The 21,515-nt window shown below is 41.7% G+C and overlaps 1 protein-coding gene across 1 annotated transcript in view; it reads right to left on the bottom strand.

Moving 5' to 3' along the window:
- Nucleotides 1-21,515, bottom strand: part of TNKS (tankyrase) — a 206,647-nt gene that overhangs the window by 112,879 nt on the left and 72,253 nt on the right. The gene's annotated exons all lie outside the window — the stretch shown is intronic.

Raw genomic sequence — 21,515 nt, 5'->3', positions numbered from 1 at the left:
GGAGCTGAAGTGACATAGTCCAAATTTAAATCCCAGCTCTGCTGCCCATACGACTTTTATTAAGCCACAATCTCTAGGCCTCAGTTTCATAACCTATAAAATGAAGACACTAGTCTAAATGACCTAGAAAGAAATTTCCAAGTTAAAATTGGATTTTGCTTTCTAATTCATTCTGGTGCTCTCTTCCATTTTATAGCAGAAATCACAATTAATAGTCAATTGTGTATTTCCCTCCGACTCACTCTCTTGTGCTTCTTTATAAAGGAGGTGGTCCTGAAAGAGGGGCATACTCAACACTAGTGTCCTGTAATTGAAGAGATGTGTCTGCTTCATGACCAATTTCTTTTTGCTTCTGCCCTCGCCCAATTACGCATTTTTATGTTTCTTTCATTCCTTTTAATACCTCCTTCATGAACCAATCTTGGATGCTGCAATTTATTTATAAGTGATTTTCTTCTCCCTCTTCAATCCTATCCCTATCCCTATTCATTTCCCCATTGGGTTTAATATATTTTTAAACAAAACTGTTTATATGTATGCAGGAGTTCAACCCTCTTTAGTGTAATTCAGATGAAAGTTAAGGATCATGGGATGCCCATTCTCCCAAGGCTTCCCCTATGCTTGTTTATTCATTATCCTATACCTCTCATTTCACAGATTTTTGAAGATGGTCCTCTCCTTCCTTGTCCTCTATTTCTTACTATATCCCCTTTCTCCTCCCTTTTCTTTTTACTCTTAAGATCTTCAAAACAAAATCACTCCAGGAACTTCGGTAGCCTTATCTAACAACTTCTTCAGCCTTTCGTAACTTTATAACACAACAGCTCTGGAGGGACACTTGTCTATTCTCCCCCAGCAGAATGTAAGCGCTCAGTCAAGTACAAGCCCCCTCCAAATGTGAGGGGTGCGTGTTCATCAAGAAAGGCTAAGGAATTCATCAGACAGCAGAAATGACTGCCTCAGAGTCCTCTCTACTCTACTGAAGGTCCATTTTCCCCACTGGAGTATACCCAGTTTTGCAGTTATTCTGGGTTTGAAACATTTACATTTTGCTTTTGAGAATACCATATTCAGATATTTCCTTTTCTTTATTGTGGTAAATGCCAAGCCTTGAGAGATCCTGACTCTGGTTCCTTAATACTTCAGCTCTTTCTTTCCAGCTACTTGGAGTATTTTTTTCTTTCATCTGGAGTCTCTGGCTTCAGATGTTTCTAGGGGTTTTCATTTTAGGGTTCCAGGAGATGACCAATTAGTTCTTGATATTTTTACTTTGCCCTCTGAATCTATCAGAGCAACTTCATTAAGGCCTTCTTAGATTATCTCTCCTTGACTTGTCTGCCAGTTTACTTCTGATGGCTGATATACCTGTATTTTCTTCTCTTTTTAAAACCTTTTTGTTTTAATATTTCTGGGAATCTCTGAGTTATTGCTTTCTGTTTGACCCATTCTAATCTTCAGATTTACCACCCTCTGCTCTAAGCTCTTAATTCTCCCCCCTTCCTAACTTTCACTTCACTTAACATTACAGTTCTGGTTTCTCTTGTAGGCTTGCTGACCTGGTTATTCTTGTCTCTAAGACGCTACCTGGACTTGCTGAGGACTTAACAGACTCTCTTCTTTGGCCTTTTTGCATTTTCTGCTACTTCTTAATAGTGCCGGGCATTTTCTTCTATTGATTTCTATCTCCGGCCTGTCTCTGGCTGACGGCGTTACGCATAGGTCAGACTCTGCTCTCTCCTTTACTTTTGGACAGTCAGGCATTGCTTGGTGGCACCTGCATCTGTTGGCTAAGACCAGGCCCTGCCTTCACTGGAATACACGGCTTGGGGCTCAGTCTCCTGGGGGCTGCCTTTCTTGGTATTACCAGGCTTAGCATGGTGCCTGCGCACAATAGGTATCTAACAAATGCTTGTGACTGACTGGCTGGATTTTTGTTTTGGCTTCTCTCCTTCTGTCTGCTTCTCCTTACATAGCCCCAAACCCAGGAGGCAGCTCCATCCCTTGCTATGGCCCAGACAGGCTCAATCTGGCGGCAGCCCCCAGGTGCTTTGCTTCACAGGTGCTGTTACTCTGGTGTGGCTGCCTCTGTGCTGGCCTGGGGGGGTGGGTGATTTCAAGCTTGCACACTGCCTGTGCATCCTGACTGGTCTCTCTTTGGAGCTTCTCTGCACATCGCTGGCAATACTGTTGGGCAAGCCTAGACTAAAGAGAGGATCTGACAGCTGTTTCTCTTTGGTTTTATTGTTGTTCCATGGGGCAGATTTCTACTTAATAAACAATTGAGGAGTTGGATAAAGGCTCCTCTACATCCTAACAAAATGCCATTTTAGCAGAAAGTCTAATTTTAATATAGTTTTAAAACCACAAAACAGAAGTGGATGGTTCTAATTCCCTTTTTTAATTCTTCATATGTTAAAATGTTTATGTTTGTAGATAATTATTCAAAATAAAGATTTAGATTTTTTTAAAAACTGATTGGCAAGTCACCCTTCTTCATGCCTTGTACATTAAAGTGAGAGCTTAAAAGAAGACAGGCTAGGGATGGGGTGTCCTCACACAGCTTACAGCACTGAGAGATTACTACAATAAACACAATATGGAGATACAGAGAGAGAGAGATCTCATAATGTAAACGTGCACTGATAATTCAGGAGAGGAAGAGATTATATCTGGAAGAGGGGAAGCCAAGAAAGCCTTCATTTCCACTGGCCTTTCAATTGTTTGACCTTCTAATTAGGTGGTTCTTCTTAATAATTTCCACTATTTCTTGAGAAGTAACCTAGAGGTTAGTTTAAACCTCCCGTGTCTTCACTCATCTTCTCCCTCATTCACTCCAATCCCTGGAGGAGAGATGGCCCACCCTTCCCATATTCAATTATTCGACAAGATGTTGAAGAGAAACAATGCTAGATTTGGAATGAGAGGAACAGGGCTGGTATTCTGGCTGAGCCACTACTACCTGCATACTTTCAGGAAGTCTTATGATTTTCAGTCTGTAAAATGAGGCTGGACTAGGTGACCTGGAAGGTTGCCGAGTTGGGTCTGTTTCAATTCCACAACATCTCTGCCCTCTGTCTCCCTCTAGCTACTCAGTTACCACCAGGTTCAGATTCTCACCATCTTTTCACCTGAATGACTGCAGTAACCTAATTTCTCTTCTGGCTTCCAATATCCAGTCGAAGACCATGTCAGCTCTCCAAGTAAAACACTTTCAGGAAGTCATGTGGTATCCTTTTTAAAAGTAGTAATCACTTAAAAAAAAAAAATCCCAATATGAGCAAAAGGAAAATATCTTCAAAAGAAAACCGTCCTAGCAGTTACACTCATCCTACCAGAGTCTCCTTAATGAATCTTTGTGCAGAAAAAGTGCTCTTTTAGGCCAAGATTCCATGCCAAAATGACTTGAAAAGGATGACATAAAAACCGTCACTCCTTTCTAGAGCAAGAGTACAAGTGTCTAAAAGGGAGGGCTTTTCAAAGAAAAGGAACTTTTAGTCACTCCCCTAAACACACCAACATGTGTTTCAAAGAAATAAGCATGCCTTGATTCCATGCTGTTGTTCAGTTGCTTCAGGCGTGTTCCACTCTCCATGACCCCACTTGGGGTTTTCTTGGTTTTCCTGGCGGGGTTTGCCATTTCCTTCTCCAGCTCATTTTGCAGATGAGGGCACTGAGGCAAACAGGGTGAAGTGACTTGCCCAGGGGTCACACAGCTAGTAAGTGTCTCTGGCCAGATTTGAACTCAGAAGACTTACGTCTTCTTGACTCCAGGCCTGACAGTCTATCCACTACACCACCTAGCTGCTTGATTCCATAAACTAGCACAATAATGAAGATTAAAAGCATTCATTTCCTGCTAGGATACCATTCTACTAGCACTGAACAATTCTGATGAGTGAGAAGACCTGAGTTCCACGTCTGGCTGCCAAGTACTGGTGGTATGACTTCAGCTAAATCCTGACTCTGTGTATCCTTTTGTGGCCTTTGAAATGGTCTGGAGGCTGAATTCTCTTGTACTGCTAGACTACTATAATGTCACATCACTGCACATTTACGAATCATTTCCTGAGTTCTACAGAGAGAGAGAGGGAGGGAAGGAAGGAGGGAAGGAGGGAGGGAGGGAGGGAGAGGGGAGAGGGGGAGAGAGAGAGAGAGAGAGAGAGAGAGAGAGAGAGAGAGAGAGAGAGAGAGAGAGAGAGAGAGAGAGAGAGAGAGAGAGTGTGTGCGCGTGTGTGAGAAGCCTGCAGGGATACTTTGTCACCAGTAGGTGGCTCTTCTACATCAGTAAGGGTAACACTGGCCTATTTGGCTATTTTTGCATTTCTTGACAACTGAGGAAAATAGATTAGAGAACCAAGAAATAGGTAGGGGTTTTGTTTGTTTGCTTGCTTATTCATATTATAGTTTTAAGGCAGAATCAATGACCAAGACAACAAGATGCAAAGTAGCCAATCCCCCTATTGGTTCAAATCCCATTGCTTCCTTGGTCACCTTAGTCCAGGGAGCTGTCCACTCACCTCATATTAATAAGGAGCTTGAAGGTTTTCCGTGTGCTTTATTTACAGTATGTCCTGTGATTCTCACAAGACAACCCTGCGACATATCATCATCCCCACACAGATAAGGAAACCTTAGATCGATATCCAGTGACACAAGCTGCCAGTACAGCTAGGTAGGAAAGCAGACATAGTGTTGGTCCTGGAATCAGGAATCCTGCGCCTCAGATACTTATGAGCTATATGACCCTGGCAAGTCAACTGTCTGCCTCAGTTTTCTCAACTGTAAAACGGGGATAAAAACCTCAACTTCCTCACAGTGTTGTTGTAAGGATCATAGGAGCTAATATTTTTAAGAAGTGATTGAATGCAGAGGTACTTCATCAATGCTTGCTCCCTTTCCCATATACTGAGTCAGCCTAAGAGGCAGGACTTCAGTTCGAGTCCTACTTAACCCAAGGCCAGCACTGTATCTGGTGGGCCTTGCTGCCCTCAGATGTGGCTTTGTGGTGTCTCTGACAGCGGCAGCTCATAGATTCTCAAGAGTGGGAAGGGACCTTGGGGGCCCTCTAGTTCAGCAGGTACCTGAAAACCCACCCCCAACACCTGGCCATCAGAAAGGATACTGGATCAGGGTTAGACACAGAGAGGGACCTACTCAAGTAAACTGTATCTTTCATAAAAGTAAGACCAGGGCAAGTGCCTTGCACAAAGCAGGCTTTCAATAAATGTAAAGACTGAATAAGTACACCATAACAAAAGAGAGAGCTAGGCCTCAGATGAATGCTTTTTCCTCTACATTTTTGTTGGTAAAAAAAAAATTTATTTCTTATTTTTGACATTAAGAAAAATTAAGAGTTCTAAATTTTCACTGTAGTCCCTCCCCCACCTACTGAGGAGGCAAGCAATGATACCCTTTATACATATAAAACCTACAAAACACATTTCCATATTAAACATGTCAAAAAAAAAGCAAGAAAAATAAAGTGAGAAAAATCACCTTTTTTTTTTTTTTTTTTTTTTTGGCAATTGGGGTTAAGTGACTTGCCCAGTGTCACACATCTTGTAAGTATCTGAAGCCAGATTTGAACTTAGGTTCTCCTGATTCCAGGGCTGGTAACTCTATCCACTGCACCACCTAGCTGTCCCACCCCCACCCCCTTCATTAAAAAAAAAAAAAAACTATTGTAACATAATTGACTCATGCCCCTCAGTACACTCCTAATTGCCCTAATGATGATAAAGTTCTTAGGAGTTACATGTATCACCTTCCCTTAAAGGACTGTAAAGGGTTTTAACTTGATTGAGTCCTTTGTGATTTCTTTCATGTATGCTTCTCCTGAGTCATGTTTGAATGTCAAATTTTCTATTCAGCTCTAGTCTTTTTCATCACAAATGCTTGAAAATCCTTTATTTCATTAAATGTCCATTTCCCCCTGAATGACTATACTCGGTTTTGCTGAATAGGTGATTCTTGGTTGTAATCCTAGCTCCTTTGCCTTCCAGAATATCATATTCCAAGTCCTTCCACTCCTTTAACGTGGAAGCCACAAAACCTTGTGTGATCCTGACGGTGGCTCCATGATATCTGAACGGCTTCTACCTGGTTGCAAGCAGTATTTCCACCTTGACCTGGAAGCTCTGAATTTGGCTATAATATTTCTGGGAGTTTTCTTTTCAGGAGGCGATGGGTGGATTCTTTCAATTTCTACTTTACCCTCTGGACCCAAGATGTGAGGGCAGTTTTCCTCTATAATTCTTGAAATATGTCTACTCTCTCTCTCTCTCTTTGAACAGGGCTTTCAGGTAGTTCAATAATTCTTAAACTATCTCCCCTCAATCTGTTTTCCAGATCAGTTGTTTTTCCAATAAGGTATCTCACATTTTCTTCTTTTTTTTTTCTTTTGGTTTTATTTCATTATTTCTTGATGTTTCATGGAGTCATAAGCTTCCACTTGCCCAATTCTAATTTTTAAGGAATTATTTTCCTCAGTGAGCTTCTGTACCTCTTTTTCCATTTGGCCTATTCTGCTTTTTAAGGAGTTCTTTTCTTCAGTGAATTTTGGTGTCCCTTTTACCATTTGACCAATTCTGCTTTTTATAGTGTTATTTTCTCCAGTATGTTCTGTCTCTTTTCTACTAGGCTATTAGTTTTCTTTTCATAGTTTTCTTGCATCACTCTCATTTCATTTCCCATTTTTTCCTCCACTACTCCTATCTCTTTCTTTAACTCTTCCAAGAATTTCTGTCGGGCTTGCCTCTAATTAGCACTCCGCTTCGAGGCTTTGCTTATAGCTGTATTCATGCTCTCTTCTGAACCAGTGCCTTGATCTTCCCTGCTGCCACAGGCACTTCATTTAGTCAGATTCTCTTGCTGTTGTCTGCTTATTTTTCACGTCATTCTGAACTTTATGTGAAAGCTGGGCTCTGCTCACCTGGGGTGGGAAGGCACTGTTCCAGGTTTCAGGCTTTTGCATGTTGCTGTTTTCAGAACTAGTTTTCCATGTTTCCAAGGTGGTATAATCCAGTGAGAGGTGTGATCACTGCTTTCTTAGTCTGCACTCTGGTCTTTGTCCAGGAAGGGCCCTCGTTCCCTTGCAGCAGCAAGCACTAGGGCTCCTCTTAGCTCTGGAACTGACCAGGGCCTCGGTTTCCTGGTGACTGACTGTGAGCACTATCTTCTCCACCCTGGAACTGCTGCTGATCAGTGCCAGCACTGTGATCTCTTTCTGATTAGCTGGGCAACCCCCTTACCTAAGTAGAGAACTTAGATTTGAATATCTGAATTGAAAACTCCCAAAGCTGCTGCTGGAGCTCTTGTGGCTGCCTCCAAGGTCCACCTCTGTTAGTGCGTGCAACCTCCGCCCCACAGCACAGAGCTCTCCTGCTCACCCCCTAAGCTGTCTCGGGCTGGAAAAATGTCTCACCTGGACCTTCTGTCGGTTCTGCCACTCCATTTGAGATATTATTTTAAAGTTGTTTAGAGGGGGATGTTGGGAGAATTCAGCTGGATTGCTGTCTCTACTCCACCATCTTGATTCTCCCCTCCCACCTCCATTTTTAAATGAAGATTATACCATTTTTGGGGAGCAAAAAGTTCCACTTTTGGATATGTACAATAAGCTCATGGGTATTTTATAGCTGAAAAGGCAATGAACTTGGAATCCAGAGACCTGCGTTCAAACCTATCTTCTGAACAATAACAGTGTAGCCTCGAACAAGTAACTTTACTTCTCTGAACCCCAGTTTTCCCATCTGGAAAATAAGCTAACCCTTGTCATTAGTTATTGTATAGGGAAGTTAGTAAGGCACCATTTAAGTGAGTCATTGTTCACGACAAATTCTGCCACTGCAGTAATAAATTTATTACCGTCGATGATTTTTTATCATTCTTAATGGGACTGCTTCCCTTACCTGTCCTTCCCACTTTCATCCAACCTAAACTGGCACGAGTATCTGCCCTCTTCCTGGCACAGAAAATGGGAAGTGATTACTTTGTCTTTCCCTTACTTAGTGCTACTGCTAAAGAAACCTTATTTTTCAAGGTGATTTCTAGATGGCTATTTTGAGAGGAAGCATGTTTTCCCATTGTCACTGACACTCAAGTAACTTTTTAAAAAGCAGAGCTGTTTCTATGACCCATCATGGTGTTTTGTTTTTGTTTTTTTTTTTTTTGCTTTCAGGCAGCAGAGAGTAATAGAATCACAGAATAATGTCCTATGAAAGCCTTAGGTCACTGAGGAGAAAAAAAAAGAAACTTTCTTTACTTACCTGGGGCACTATATTTCAAATGATGAGGTTTACCTGGCTAAAATCCTAAAGAGTAATACCCTCCTTGTCTACTCAAAAAAAAAAAAAAAAATAGGAGCTAACTTTTATATAGCACTTTAAGATTTTGCAAATATCATCTTATTATATTATCTTACTTGATCCATACAACAACTCTGTTAAGTAGGTGACATTATCATTCCCATTCTATAAAGGCGCCTGCCCAGGGCCACATAGTTGTAAATGTCTGAGACAAGACTCAAATTCCTGACTACAAGTCCAGCTTTTGTCCACTGTAGCACCGAGCTAAAGAAAAAGAAGCTGACCAAAACAATTTGGATGGATGGATGGGTGGGCAGGTAGATGGCTAGGCAGATGGATGCAGGGGTGAGTGGATGGATATAACCAGATAGATCCTTAATTTCCCCCTGGCCGAGATGGCTACAATATTTGGCCGTCACTGGATGCTGGGCACGTGTACATAATCCATTCATCAGGCAGCCAGATGTATTTTGTATACCCATTCTCGAAAACACTCAGGCTTTTTAAATGGGCAGTGGCACAATGCATTCCAAACTGTATCTTCAGTGACTCACAGAGTTAGTCTCCTATCCATTCCAGGCTACATACAATTTTAGGCATCTGTCTTTGTAAAATGGCTACAGTTGAAAGGGAAGGTAAACGACAGGGATAAAGGAAAATAAAACACTCTTTACTCATATCAAGAAAAACCAGAACAGGAACAAACTCTTGACATTGTTGCTACACATAGATGTCACCTAAATCGCTCTTCCTCATGGAGACTGCTCCCCCAACCCACCTCGAGTTGGAGATGTATCGATTATGCATCCATACATATATATGCACACAAGGGCTCTGCCCAGGAGACATCAGGTCCTCCAGAACGTGTCGTTTCATTATTGTCTTCACCTTCAGCATCTAACACACTGATTGCACACAGCAGGTACTTACTAAATGCTTCTTGATCAACTGAAAGGCCTCTTAATAGGTCAAGAAGCCAAGAATTAAAAAATAAAAAACAACTCCACAAATAAGAGTCCACATGAGCCATGATCACCCCTCTTCATGTGTCTTTCCAACAATTAGCTGTTAAGTACATTCTAAAAAGTGCCTTCAATTCTCAAGCTGTGAATTTCCTATTCCTGAAATAAAGCTTGGTATAATTTACATTTGATATTACTCTTTGTGCTATCTTTCCTGGGTGGGGAGGGGAGGTGCTGGCCTTGGTCGATGTGCTGGGCTGAACTTTCTGCCCTCCTTTTGAGTCTCTGTTAAAAGGTACACCTGTCTGGAGGGGGATGGGTAAGGAAATGTATTGGGAAATGGAAGTAGCTTCAATGAAAACCAAAAGTATCAATAAAAATTAAAAACTATAAAGTTGTGCCAATATTACCTACAACATTAACATAACTTAGACAAGGGGACTCACACTACCTGCTTTAAAGGAAAGATGGGCATTCCGGTTTTTGAGATGTCAATGGAATGACCACAGCTAAAAAGAAATACAACCTAAAGAGAAGAAGAGAAGGTTGGGAGTTTCCCTGCCTCCAAAAGGCCACGAGAAATAGAAGAGCACCCAGCTTGGACACCACAGAACCCCAGGATTCCAGAGCTGGAGTAAGAGCACGGTGGGGGTCACTGTCAAATTCAGAATCACACAGTTATTAGGGCAGATCAGTAACAGTCAACCACCTGGCTATAGTCCAGTGGGTCACAAAAAATTTCTCTAAATGAAAATTTCATAAAAGTGCATTTAATTGGTGAAATTCAATTTGCCAAAAACCCATTAATGACTGCAAACCAAGAAACACCTGCTGTTACCTGTGGACAGGATTCAGAGGAGCGGGAAGAAAAGGAACAATTCTATGTTCAAACAAACTTGTCTTTGTTGGCAAATACAAAAAAAATGCTCTGCTCCCCAAATTCTCATATCCTAAATGTCCTCTAGAAACACCCTGTGACAAAGCGTCCCTTCTAGAGGGGAGGCTAAGCTACCTTTTTAGTTTACTTTGGCTTTTACTATGAGGATCTTCCACATCTGCCTTAACTAGGTCTCAAATTTAAAGAAAAAAAAAGGCAAAGAGGGAGAGAGAGATAATTACAGAGGAAATTTCCCTTGCACCTTACCCCATATGGGCAGAGTAGAGCTCTTCTAATTGAGCAGTCCCCCTAATCACCACAAAAAAAAAATTGTTTTTCTTTTAAAGTAGAGATTGAAGAGAAGTTCTAAGAAGCTTGTGGACATGGGAGGTACACAGTTCCAAATTCTTGCTTGGTAGTAGAGGCACTAAGACCACACGTGGCTCTCTAGGTCTTCAAGTGCAGCCCTTTGACTAAATCCCCTTAATAAAAGGATTTGCTCTGTAAAACTTGGACTCAGTCCAAGGGCTGCAGGTTCCCCAGCCCTGTACTAAGACAACAGGTTGGGACTTCAGCAAAGGGGCCAGCCCCCTAAAGATTCGTGGCTACTCTTTCTCTGATCAGAGAATCTCCACTCAGAAGAGGCAATCTGATCCAATGCCCATCTGAACCAGGATCCCCATCTAGCCTCTGCATTAAGAGCTTCACTGAGGCCAAATCCACTCAGCTATCATCATGGCTACTTGATTCCCTTAGCAATTATGGAAGTAATGATCCCCTCCCCCCCTCCCCCAAGGATATGAACACCAGCCAGCCCACGAAATATGGGCCTGGTACGGAAATGGTCTTCCTGCTAGATGATGAAGTGAAAATTACATCTGCATGTGTCAGCCAATAAAACCCTGGCTGCTGAACTACGAGAAGTCAGATACCCAAATAAATACTGATTGCTGACTGGCTGTCTATCCAAGAACCTACAAGAAACATTAGCCCTCTGGGTCAGTTGTGTAAAGAGCGCTTAACTCCATTCTGCATAGACTCCACAGGGCTTTCTAAATGTTTAAAACTACTCCCCAAATTACTGTATTCTTCATGAATCTTCTCCAGAGATGGTCAACTCATCAGTTACAGGGCTGTGCCAAGAAAGGCATCTTCAAGAAGCACTGATTAAGCACTTACTATGTAGTAAGAGAGAGAGAGTGTGTGTGTGAGAGAGAGAGAGAGAGAGAGAGAGAGAGAGAGAGAGAGAGAGAGAGAGTGTGTGTGTGTGTGTGTGTGTGTGTGTGTGTGTGTACACAAAATGCATGAGGTCACTTTGAGGAGAGAGAAAGGAGAGGTGGGAATGGTTAGAAGAAGCAGCAAAGGCCTCATGAAGAAGGTGGTGCTAGAACCCAGGGTTTCCTTCTGCTAGAGGTGAGAAGCCTGGGACAGCCGGCACAAAGGCAGAGATGGAAGATGGAGAATCACACCTGGAGAACAGCAAAGAGGACAGTTTGGCTAGAGCAGAGAAAGACAGGCTGCTTGTGTGGAAGAGCTGAGGCTTTGGAGTCACTCACTGCCAGAAAACGGCAAGCTTCAGATAAAGCCACGTGTCCAGTACGTCCGATGCTGTGGGTATGGCTACGCAAATATTTCATTATCTCACTGTAAGTTCAGGAAGGAAGACAACCCAGCGCCGCGCACATCTTGGATGCAACCGAGCTAGAGAAACAAGAACCTCTCAAAGAGGCAACTGTATTTTGCCAGCCTCTGGTCCAGTTCCACAACAGCAAAAAAGTTAGTCCCCGTCCAGGACGTCCACACTAGCGATGGGCGCAGGATTCAAGAGATCACATCCCACCCTGCCTTAAACTCTGCCTCTATCTACTACACTTTTGGTCCTCTGACAGGAGCGCTGACTTCTCTGATAGTTCTGGACTGAGGAACAGTAAAGGAGGGTAAGGCTACTAGCTCCAAGGATAAGTTACACCCATTTAGAACTAGGTCCCATTTTCCTATGCAGAGGCTAATCACCCTCTGTAGGAGAGCTGGTGAAGGACTTCTCTCTTTCCCATGGGCTCCTGTAGCCTCCTAAGAGCTACATGCCATTACAGCGCTCCATCCGCCAGCCCACAACAGTGGTTCTCACCACCGTCCCTTTGCTGCAGGAAGGAAATCATAAGCAACTCTCTGTCTATGGACTACAAGGAAGAAAACCTGTGGCCAAGGACAAGGGAGTGTTCTCCCTAATTATTAAAGTTTACTCATGCTACGGAAGATTACGCCCTAATGGACAAATGACTAGGGATCCGAACAACCCAAGGTTTCAAGGATAATTTCAAGATCAGTTTAAATTAATACAGTCTACACTTCCAAAGGTAGGTTCTTAAGAATCTACCTTTGAAAGCTGGAGGCATGATGCTCACAACTACATATGAACCATATAATTTAAGTTTCATTTCATTAGCAAACATTTAAAAATGTCATTTTCTGACACAAATGGGAGTTGCTATGTTTAATTTGCAATGAACCGTAAAAAAAAAAAAATTGCTCATCTCAATACATACCCTCTGTCACTGTTCTCTAAAATACACAGGGCGTAATTACAACCTTGATATTTTAACACTGTTAAGCTTTCCAAGGTTATATATACCATTATAGTAAATAAAATTGCCACTATGATCTGCCCACAATGTAACTCACTAATTTCAATGTCGAATTTGATTGAATTTTTATAACCCAACGGCCAAACTACTTTTTCTTTTTAAAGAAATAGTAAGAGAACATTAAAGATAGTTCATCCATTCTACATTATGGTTCATACCGAATATTCTTAATAATATATTGCTTTCTTTTTCCCAAAGAATAAGCTAACTGGTTTTATCGAGCTGTTTTATCAGTAACTTTGAAAAGGCTTTGATGACTGAAAGTTTTAGGTTAAAAATACCAAAAAAAGGGAAAATGTGGTAAGAGAATAATACCAAGAGTTTCACACATTAAAATAGTTTGTGCTATGAAGATTATACTAGAAATCATTCATAATGGAAAAACAAAGGAAATGAAAAATACATATATTTGCCCAGTCTAGGACACAGCACTGATAATAGCAGTCAAGGCCAATACCTTCTGTCTTTAGCTACTCATCCTACTGACGTCAGAAACATATGCAGGGAATGAGAGGACCAACCAATACAAACACACGGAGGATACATGTGCACTGTGTGTATATACATACGTATATAAGGAATTACATGTACACCTGTGTGTACCGTGTACATATATGTTTATGTCGTACAAACTGTCTGGGACAAACTGACTTTCTCTGGAACCAACATATTTAAATATATTTTGCAATGATTTGGAAATGGGATGGGAAGCCGACGATGAATGATGACTACTGAGAGAGGAACAGAAAAGAGACCTACGACAGTAATCCAGTGTTTAAAGCAATCCAAGCACTTTCCGTTCAGGATTTCTTTGGCGCCTCCTCACAATCCTTTCAAGTAGGTCCTACAGGCGTTAGTATTTCCAGTTTATATAGGAGTAAAATGAGGCTCTGAAAAGTTAAATGGTCACCCAGTCCTAATATTATATATTTAGCGCTCGCTAGAATGGCCTTTAGAGGTCATCAAATCCAACCTAATCTTTTTACAAGTAACAAAACTGAAGCAAAGTGACTTGCCCAGGGTCCCACAGCTAGTAAGTGGGTGAGACAAGATTTGAACCCAAGTCTTCCGTACTATAAGCTGAGAGCTCTATCAGCAGCAACCCCAAGCTGCCAAGATGTTGGCAAATGGCACTAGCAGCACTAAGGTGAATAAAATGAACATTTGGAAGAAAAGAATTCAAAATAATTTCCACTTCTACACCAATATCAGCTGTTAGAGATGAAATGGTAGACACATCCCACGAATGACTTAATAAGCCCCTACAAATGAAATCCACATACACTCTGATATGTTTTAACTTTAATGCCAAAGTCGGAAAACGTGAGAATGGACAGAAATATATAAGAAAATCTGGTTTAGGAGAAAGAAATGAGAGAAGCAAAAGACTCGTGGAGATGCTGAAACCTCAATGCCTCTGTATCATGACATTTTCATGGCAAGCTCCAAATGACATAAAAGAATGGAAGTGACCCCTTTTTAAGAGAAAGCAAAAGATTTCATGGAAGTTGTGGGCCTAGAAGCTATTTCCAAATCAGTACCTAGTCTGTTGAACTATTATGGCTAAGATAAGACTTGACCGAAGAAGAAGAAAAAAATGAGAATGAGAAATAGAGATGGCACACAACTAAAAGTCAACCCGAAATCATAGGAAGGAGTTATTGAGAATAAAAAATGGGAAATGGACAAGAGGAATGAATGGCATTTTTTAAGTCTCCATGCATACCAAAATATTTTATAGCAGCATTTTTTGTGGTAGCAAAAGACTGGAAATAAAGTAGAGGCATGACGACTGAGGAATGGACAAATTGTGACCCATGAATGCAACAGATGATTGATTTACTCTAAGAAACGTCTACTGTGATACAGAGTAGCATGCAAAGACTTACAGGAACTGAGGCAGAGTGAAGTCCGCAGAGCTAGGAAAAGAAAGCCACAACAACGGAAATGGCAAGAACCACCACGAGAAGGCAGAGAACAGGCAATACCTAAGCTCATCCAATGGTCTGTGTGCCTGGGGAAGGCTGGACAGATGGCTCAAGGAGGACAGGAGGCTGCACTGGTTTGGGGAAACTGAACAGCTCCTATATTTACTGATTCCAAGTTTCCCAGAAAAGCAGAAATCCATCTGCTCAACACAAATATTTTACTGGTGTTTGTGTATGGCAGCCAGCCCAGGAACACCCCCCACTCGGCCTCTGAAGGACTAAGGGGCAATGGAGAAGAGCTCAATGGGCACAAGCAGCCGCCACGTACAATCAAGGACACATCCCAAAGAAGTACAAGAGCAAAAAAGCAGCATGTGTCTGGACAGAGGGGTGACCGGCTGGTCATGTGGCCAGAGCTCTACGGAATGCTTTTGAAAATCAACAAAAGAAGCACAATAGGCTCTTATTTTCTCTACATCTTTCAGTCAGTTAAGATAATAATTACCAACATTTATATAGCATCTTAAGATATGTATGACATAATATTGTAATTAAATTAATTATTCATTTTAAAATTAATGTTTCAATCAATACAATACAGTCAAAACAATAAAAATTAATATTTAAATTTAAATACTTTGAAATTTAAATATTAAAACTAAATTAAATTAAAACTAAAATTTTAAAATATTGAAAATAAAATTAAAAATAAATAAAACTAAACATTTTAATTTTAAAAATTAATGTGTGAATCAATATAATACAGTCAAACCAAAAAATTATTTAATTATATTGATAAATATTATTATTGTTAGTATTTATATAGCATTACTATGTGCCAGGCACTCTGCTAAGCACTTTACAACTATCACCCCATTTGATCCTCACAACAATCCTGGGAGAAAGGTGCTATTATTATCTCCATTTCACAACTGAGGAAACTGAGGCAGAGTTTAAGTGACTTGTCCAAGGTCACACAAGCAATGCGTGTCAAACTGAATTGAAGCTCCACTGGGCCCAGAATCTTCCTGACTTGCGTCCAGTGCTTGTGACACTCCCTGGCTGCCTCCTGAAAAGAAAGGAAGGCCTCTAGCACACTGGGTAAACTACTTAGAAGAGGAGGTGGGAGGAGGGAGGAGGAGGAGGAGGAGGAGGTGTTAAATGGGGAAATGTCTCTAACAGGACTCAAAAGCAACTGCACAGGTACAAGATGGGAAAAGCCCTGGGTCAGGCCACCACACCCAGAAGCCATCCTGGTGAAGAAAACGTCCAGCTTGAGCCACACTGTCCATACTCCTCGAGAACCAGGCTGAGGCCTGACCTGGGATTTTATGGCCCCTTGAATCTCGAGCCCAGAGCATGGCACTGCATGGAAGGGGTCGCAGCGTGCCAACTCTGCCCCAGACGCAGCCCAGCACGGCCTATAACTGAAGTCCTAGAGAGATACCTGGAGCACTGGCTGGTTACAAATATTTATCAAAGGCAACACCCAAACCCATCTTCCTGACTCCAAGGCCAAGCCTCTACTGCACAGAGCACACATACTACACAGAGCAGGTGCTTAATAAATGTTTGAATGAATGAATGATGGAATATATCAATAGGAGTATAATATAAAATCTGAGAAGTAATCGGTGTACATTGAGTCCTAGAACCCATCTGGAGCCCTACATTTTAATTCATATGAAAAAACCATAAAGAGTTTTTGAAACCAACAAATGAAATGACTAGAGAAATGGATATCAAGTTTATCCTGGAACTGTCATTTCAGCTAAAAGTGTTAGAAATCAACATTTTTTAGAGGAGTCTTCTTATAAAAAAAAAATTTCTAGATAGCATGAAGCTATTTCCTTTTGTAATTTCAGCATAATTGACCATTACTTTTTTTCTCCAACTGTCTTTTTCTCTCAACTATGTGCTTCACAGAAAGTGCTTTCATGGAATTACCAAGGTTTCTTTAGCTTGATGCAAGCATGTATAGCTGAGGGAAAAAGATGTTGTAACTGCAACTCGCAAAGTAGACACCAAAATCACTGTTCACACGTCGCACCAGGATTATTTACAAATCACCAACAACTGACTGGCAAATCTGCTGGCATGACTGAGATGCGGCTCTTCTGAAAGGGCAGTTAAAGCAAGATAGGACACAATTTCTAAATTCAGCTTTTTAAAAATCTCAGCTTATATTTAGAATTTCATATTCAGAGATTGATCCAGCAGCAGATGATTACAACTTAAATATGACAGAATGCTCCGACAGCTTCCGAATCTTTAAATTCATTCTGAATAGCATTCCAGCCTTTACTGCTACTGATCTTACCTTTTAAATGGGAGAGTGAGTACATGCAAGTGTCTTTCTATCTCAGTATCTGTACACAGTCAACAGAAGAATTTTGTTGTTGAGTTGGTTCAGTCATGTCTGACTCTTGGTGACCCCATTTGGGGTTTTCTTGGCAAAGATACCAGTGTTTTGCCATTTTCTTCTCCAGTTCATTTGACAGATGAGGAAACTGAGGGTGTCCTGATTTTCTTCCCTACTGTTTTCCCTAAATAATTATCAAGAAGCTCCCCCAACTCTAAGGCAACTTAAGAGTTTCCACAGCAACACCCATAACCTCTGCGTCTGGAGCTTCAGGGGTTTCACTGTTGCCCTCTTTAGCTCTCCTCCCAGCAAGCTTCTCCTTGCAACTCAAAACCATAAAAAAAAGGCCAGGGTCTTGGAAGTGATTGATGAAAACTAATAATAAATTAATATAAAAAAAAAGTAATTAAGTTTGGCTTGCTAATAAAAAAAAAAAAAAAAAGAAAATACTTGTCTCACCCTAATCTGCATGGAGGCAAGGAGGGTGGAATATTTCTCCAACTAAAGAAGGTCCCCAAATGGCAAAAATAAGCCCCAACAGGGCTTGTTTCCGAGAACGATGCTTAGAAACTAGATGGACTGGGCTGGAGCCCGGCCTGGTGGCCTTGAGGGGCCTGCTTTTCCTTGGGCACCAGGGTTTATCTGCCTGACCCTGGCAGCTGGCAAGTGGTTGGCGCTGGTGGTGAGGAGGATGACAGGCCCTTCCTTTGGAGGGGCTGCTTTCCTCTAGGATGCCTACAAGCCAGTGGTCTAGGGGTACAGCTATTTCCGAGGTTCTTGGGCTCAAGGTCAGGAGGCCCATCGGGCTCTGAAGTGAGGTGATTTGATTCTCCTGATCCATCCAGCCTCCTGTTCTCCCTCAGGCTGGTGCGCTTGCTCCATGGATGCCACTTGGCACATCTTCCCATTGCCCTTTATGTGACCCACAGTTTTGAGTCCTTGGAGGCTGTGGCCTTCCACAATGCACAGCCACGTACTAGCACCACCAGAAGAATAAGACTGTTTTCTAAAAAATGGCTTTTGGGGGGAAGCTTGGCATCATTAAAAGTACGCACTTGGGATATTGTGCCAATGCTGGCCACTCACTTCCTCCTACTAAATTTTGGAACCTGTTCATTTTCAACCAGAAGTGTGTTTCCTAGAGACAAGGACAGACAGAGCAGTTCTAAGGGCTGTCCATTCAAAGGCCTATCCGAGTCTGGGTTCCATGGAGGTTTTTGTCATCTGCTGACTTTGTCCTGTGCCCTTTTCAGTTCAATTCCAACAAACATTTGCCAAGGACCAGCTTCATGCCAAGGATACGATTGTCAAGTGTTCTATGAAATAATATCTCTTGGTGCCGTGGCACAAACAACAGAAACAACTCCATCAACTCCTTCATTTGCATCTGTCTTCTAGTCAGCGGCAACCTCCTCATTTTATTGGATAAAGATTTCCCATCATGAGGAACAACAGTGAGATGAATATTTACAGACAGTTTTAAAACTATGATTCTTCACAAGCACTAGCCTCTTTTTCACCATTCTAAAACACATCTCGATGCATTAGTGCAGAAAGCCCACACAGGACTGGGGACCATTTGGCCTACATCTTTGTCTCATGGGTTGACCAAGACGTGAGCCTTCACGTCCTAAGCAAGACTGGGCCTTAGGAGGCTGCATCACTGCCTCCAGATTTTATGGAGTGCCAGCAAGGTAGGCTCTTTAAAAGCTCACGTTCTATTGGCAGAACCTTCAAGAGCCAGCTCACTTCCACACCACAGTGAACATCACAGGAAGATTTCTACCAAAGTCCCATTCAAATATGAGTTTTTGTTTAAGAGTTAACAACAGAGCAATACCTTTGTGTTTGGTATGCTTTACTCAGACTCCTTCTACATAATGACTCCTTCTAGTCCATCCTCCACTCGGCTGTCAAAATGATCAATCGTTCTATTTAAGAAACTCCAGCGGCTCCCTATTATGTCCGTGATCAAATATTAAGCCCTTCATGACTGTACCGTACCCTCCCACCGCTCCAGTCGTCTTCTACCTTACTCTTTTTCATGTGCTCTACAATCTGCTGGTCCTCATATACGCCAATCCATTTCTGACTCTGGGAATGTTCACTGTCTCCTGTTCCTAGAATACTCTCCCCTCCTCACCAGTCTCAGCTAAAGTTCCACCCTCTGCAAGAAGTCTTTCATGATTCCCCTTTAACGCTTATGCTTCCCTCAGGATTATCTAATTTAATGTAAATATCTCGTTTGTATATAATTGTTTGCATGTTGTATTCCCCCATGAGACTGCGAGCTCCTTAAGAACAGGGATTTTTGTGCCTTTCTCTGTATCCCCAGGGCTTAGCACAGTGCCTGGTACACAACAGGCACTTAATAAATGCCAGCTGACCACAACAGAAGAGTTCTATACTGTGGGTTTCCTTTGATGAGAGCATACCTATCACCATACACATTTTTAGCTAATGCAAAAACAAACAAATAAAGAAGTAAATCCTCGCAAGAATGGTGAAATATTATTAGGAAACAAGGAGGGAAGGAAACACACATTTATTATGCTCCAGGCACTGTGCTAAGCACTTTACAAATATCTCTTTTGGTCCTCACAACAACCAGAGGTAGGTGATATTATTATCCCCATTTCATAGTTGAGGAAACTAAGGCAAACAAAGGGTTAAGGGACTTGTCCAAGGCTACACAGCTAATAAGTGCCTGAGGCTGATTTGAACTCAGGTCTTCTGGACTCCAAGGACTGAGCTCTATCCACTGCGCCGCCATCTGCCTTAACTGAAGCATTAAAATATCTGAGTAAGCTTCCAACAGGGGAAGAATTAAGACTAAAATGTAAACTGACAAGGTAAATCAGAAGTACCAGAATTGTGATTTACATCAAAAAAGATTATAAATCTTTAAAGGTGAATTACACTGAAGTATACCTAAACCATGTCATGCTGGTCATAGGATGGAAAAGTCATATCTATATGAGTGTTTCTGGTTTAGTCTTAGCAATGGTACTTGTGGGATGACGCAGAATGAAGAGGAAAAAATGCTATTCTCCATGGAAAAGGATGGGCTGATGAGAGGAACCATATACATTCCAAAATATTTCAGACTTACTTATACACAAGTCCATGATCAGTCATGGGACTACACAGTCCATTACTAGTATACTTTCCATTATAATAAACTCCCTCTGTACATATAATTTCTCTCATCCTATAATCTATACTTTGAAGTACCTTGCATGGGCTGAAAGGAAAAAAAAAAGAAAAAGGTTGCCAATTTCCAAAAAGTCAGCTTTCACAACATGAGCATTGCAGCCTAAGCATAACCATCATTACCAGAAAAGAAATCCTATCCACGGTGGTGCCAAACTCCCAATAATCCACCCACAAGGATCCTTGTGGGCCACATTTGGACTTAGTTTTAAAATGGCATGTTGTCTATTTTGGTCCTATCTTCATTTACTTTGTTAAATATCTCCCAACACACTATAGTCTGGTTTGGGCCACAGTAGAGGGCCGTGCCTACGTGTGTGACACCTCTGCTTTAGAACACAAGTTTCACAAACATGACTTCTACCTCTGATAAGCTTCCCCTCTCTGGGAGCCATTCCTGCCGAAGCACATCCACCCATAAAAAAAGCATGAAGAGAAGTTAGAAAGAAAAAGACACCAAGCTCCGTGGAAACAAGCCTAACTGCAAAGGACTGGCATAAACCAGAATAAACTAATTTCATGTTGTGGGAGAAGGAAAGAGAGAAGGAGATGGACCAAAGGACAGGAAGTGGAAGGGAAAGAGGCGGAGGGAGACCTGAGAAATGGCCACAAGGTGGGCCCTTTCTGAGTCTAAGAAAGCAGAAAGCCGGGGCCAATATTGACAGCAAGATTCCATATCTGTGAAATGGTGTTCTCCCTTCGCAAGACAACAATCTCAGACTCCAGGATTTCGTCAAGGTTAGTACCTAATGTGGGCCTGAGGTTTTTAAGTCTCCCTACCGAAAATTTTACCTATTTAAATCACTTCTACTTTACCACAATTAAGCAGCCTTATTTATCAAGTGTGCACCTTGATCATCCAACCTTTTGTTACTTGAGAAAAATGACACTGCTCTGAATTAGCAGAGATTATATTCATTTTATCCAGCAGGAGGCTAGGTTTTGAGGTAAGGCATCAAACTCACGCATTTTCAGAGCCTCGTACACAGACCTGTGCTAGTCAGCTGAGCATCTCTGTTAAGGACACACAGCACATGCTCAACCTTTCAAAAATGAACCAAGATTTATTTTCTTCCAAAGGGGTACATCTGAAAGGGACCTGAACTTGTTTAATTTCACACCACCTACATAAACCAATCCTGACAGCGCTGCATTGGCACAGAGCCAAACAGAAGGGCCACCACAAGAGGAAGAGGGCAGAGGTAGGAGGAGACTGAAGCAG

Source organism: Vombatus ursinus, unplaced genomic scaffold, assembly GCF_900497805.2.
Source record: "Vombatus ursinus unplaced genomic scaffold, bare-nosed wombat genome assembly UNPS02010193.1, whole genome shotgun sequence".
Lineage (NCBI taxonomy): Eukaryota > Metazoa > Chordata > Mammalia > Diprotodontia > Vombatidae > Vombatus > Vombatus ursinus.
The sequence above is the reverse complement of the archived record's forward strand: the minus strand, read 5'-3'. Positions and strand labels throughout refer to the sequence as shown.